The sequence below is a fragment of the Abramis brama genome, assembly GCF_963993115.1.
Source record: "Abramis brama genome assembly, chromosome: 3".
Classification (NCBI taxonomy): Eukaryota; Metazoa; Chordata; class Actinopteri; order Cypriniformes; family Leuciscidae; genus Abramis; species Abramis brama.
Genome location: NC_139965.1, coordinates 22,047,103 through 22,050,824, shown reverse-complemented (window position 1 = coordinate 22,050,824; position 3,722 = coordinate 22,047,103).

Below are 3,722 nucleotides of genomic sequence, written 5' to 3'. Positions count from 1 at the left end.
CTTTCGTTCATCTTCGGAACACAAATTAAGATATTTTTAATGAAATCTGAGAGCTGGCTCACTCCTTCATAGGCTGCTAGGTAATTGATATCTGCCATCCCAGAAAAGTTAGTAAAGACATCGTTAAAATAGTCCAAGTGACTACAATGGCTCAACCTTAAGTTTATTAAGCGACGAGAATAGTGAGCCTACGTTCTGACGTACAACCCAGAAGCACTACGCTGTTACACTACATGAACTCACTCAGAGGCCCACACGGAAGAAAATGAATAGTTGAATAAAGTCGTTATTTTTGTTTTGTTTTTGCGCACAAAAAGTATTCTCGTCGCTTGATAAACTTAAGGTTGAGCCACCATAGTCACTTTAACAATGTCTTTACTAACTTTTCTGGGATGGCAGATATCGATTACCTAGCAGCCTATGAAGGAGTGAGCCAGCTCTCAGATTTCAACACAAATATCTTAATTTGTGTTCCGAAGATGAACGAAAGTCTTGCTGGGTTGGAACAACATGAGGGTGAGTAATTACTGACAGAATTTTCATTTTTGGGTGAACTAACCCTTTAAAGGAGTCATAATCTAGTATTACCTTGGATACCCACGCTCTATTATAGTCTTTCAGGCCCTTCTAAAAAAGAAAAGTTGAAAAAAAGTGGAAATAAAATTAACACAGATCTCCTCTGACCCTTATTTCTGAAGGCATTATTATCTCGCGAGATCTGATGCGATATTTTGGCTGTCGTGGACGGTCATTGTAATAATGCAAATGAGGGGCGCGTTGATTGGTGGCAGGAAGTAGGGGGGTTGACACCGCAGGTAACGCTTCAGCATATCATTCCAAAATGACATCATGGCGCAAGTTGTGAACGTTTCTGCATCTTTCACGGTCGAGTGCGTACTTCGAATCGGAATTCAGTAATGGCGGCGCTCGACTGAATATGAGGGGGAGAGGGGCAGGGCGGGATTCCTGCAGCATAGGTCTGCGGTGTCCATATATGGTATATCCTGCGCCGACTTGACGTCAAGTCGGCGCAGAAATTAACATCACGTATTTGAGTGCGCGTGCACGTGGGCTGGTTGACGAACCCAGGGGTAAACAAACGCTTCACTTTTAAATATCGGCTTCCCGGCCAGTGTATAATCGTTAGGCAATCATAACATACATTTTTTCTCGTGGAAAAGTGAAAATTACAGGTCATGACTCCTTTAATAATAGCCTAGTTTAGAATAGGCCTTACAGTACAGTCCTTTTCAAATGTGCTTTGTAATGAAGTTTACTATGTTTGAGGCAAAGGCTTGACTTGTTCTCCACATGGAAAATGATCATTGGGCTTAACAGAACTTATTTTTTAATGTTTCTTGAGTGAGAACATGGAAAAATCCAGACAATCAACATCAAAAAGCCTTTCCTATAAAACCACATCTGCATTGACTGCTCTGATCTTGCCAAGATCGCCCGCAGCCACTATCTCACGTCCATAGACCAAATCCACGTAGACAGAATTAATGGATTAATAACTCCAGAACTATGGGAACATCATGGGTGCTGTAAGAAATGGATGATGTTGGACGTGGGTCCTCGATAGTTAGTCATCTTTGGATTTGCATTTGTTGCATGTTTATTCTCTGCCTTTATGGCAGCTAACTGCATAATAGTCTCGCTAAGTGGCCTCTTAAAGCGTTTTTTTGCAAGCATATACATATGTATTATCTCATTTTACACTTAATTATCAACTGAATAAACAAGGTGGAATTTTGAACTGCGAAGTGGAAAAAGCTATATAATTTTACAAGCTGAGCAATCACTAGATTTTTGATGTGTTGAGTCACCTTTGTTTCTCTTGCCCTTGTTTTGACAATTGCCTGAGCTTTAGCATGTTTGCTTTCTCTGAATAGCGAAATAATGCACTTAAAAAAAATCAAGAAATCTTTTCTAGACAGTACTCGATCATCAAACATAATCTCATTAGTAATCATATACATAAAGTGTGGTTCTACATTTTTGTACATACTCAACAATAGCCGACATTATTAATGTATTGACATCACCTTTAAACCTTAGAGACAGAAAAACCTTAGAAAAGTCTTGTAGGTTCCAAGCATATTACATTTATTAAATTAATAGGTTGTTTTTATCATTTTTAATCAAGATTAATTATCAAACGTATTTTACCCATTTTCATATAATGATTACATTCACAAAATTCCTGCTTAAAAATTGTCACTTAAATTGTAACTGTACATTTATGCATGTCCTGATTTTGCAATTCTTGGGTCAATATATTTTGTCAGAGGGACAAAACATAAGATTTTATACCTAAAATCAGAGGGAAATCATAGGTGAATAACACTGATGTAGAAGCACCTAACCCTGGTTGTAAGCCTAAACTTGACATAAACTGTAAATTTGTCCCTCAAATCTGATTGGTCTAATTGAAAGACATTGATCCAGGAACATGTTGCACTTGGTGAAATCAGGTTGTGCGTACAGGCTCATAAATTCAAAGAAAAGAGTAATAATATAATGTAACTATAGACCTTATGCGCCAGAGAAACGAGAGCGCCGCCATCTTTAGAATATTGTCTTTTAACTTCTGTTTTTGCGGTTGCTCTGTATATTTCTATGGCGCTGCTGTCCAGGAGTAATTAGCTTATAGTAACTAGCTTTACTTAATGTAAAGTTATCGAAAGTTATCATGAGGACTGTAATGTTTAAAGCAGATGTCTTAACAAAGGTCAGTCGACCGGGAAGATTTTAAAACGAGCCGTTCATTAATAAACACGCAAAATCGCTGTGAAAATACAGACCGGAAGTCAAAAGACAACGAGCACAGCGCTGAAAAGGGGCGGGGCTACATAAGGTCTATACAAATACCATTGTAATCGAAATTGACCCTTCGCAGGGAGTTTGATTGACAGGCGATCTGACCATTCATAATCCACCATCCGCCATTTTTGTCCAACAAAGCAGTCAGGAGAGTTGTAGAATTTGAACTTGAAAAACGGAGTGTACTGACATCTTTCCGCGGTTAAAACAACATTCCTTTTTATGTTCATTCATGTTTATTTGATGCTATAAATTAACTAGAAGGAAGAGATGATTATGCTTTAACTGAGACTCTACTGCGACCTGTCAGACACATTAAAGAGTCACAAAACAGTATTTATTGTTTAAATTTATTTTGAAAATGAACAAAGTTGAGACTTTGTTTCATATCAAAAGTAACCTGCTCTGTCCTGTCTGTCAGCGCGTTGTCAGTGTCCTCTCTCCTTCGCGATGTATTTTTCACTGCGTGAGAGCAGTGTAGCTTGCCGGATATAGCAATAGCAATAGTAACTAAAGGGGGCGGGTCTATTGGCAAAATGTACAGACTTTCAGCAGTTTGCAATGAACAAATCAAACAAAAGAAATAAAAATAGCTCAACACAACAAATGTTCAGGTGGTTTCCCCAAATTCGAAGATATCAAAAAGAAGATATAAAAGAAGATATCGCCGCCCTTCACAAACAAGGAACAGGATACAAAAAGATAGTAAAGGCACTAAATGTTCCTAGAGACACCGTTGGAAGCATAGTTCGCAAGTTCAAATTAAAGGAACAGTGGTTCCATTACCTGGGCGGGACAGAAAAATGGAAGCTATCAATGGCTGCAACCAGATTTCTGTGAAGGCAGGTTCAGAAAAACTTTTGAGTGACTGCAGCAAGACTTGGTGGCAACAGGCA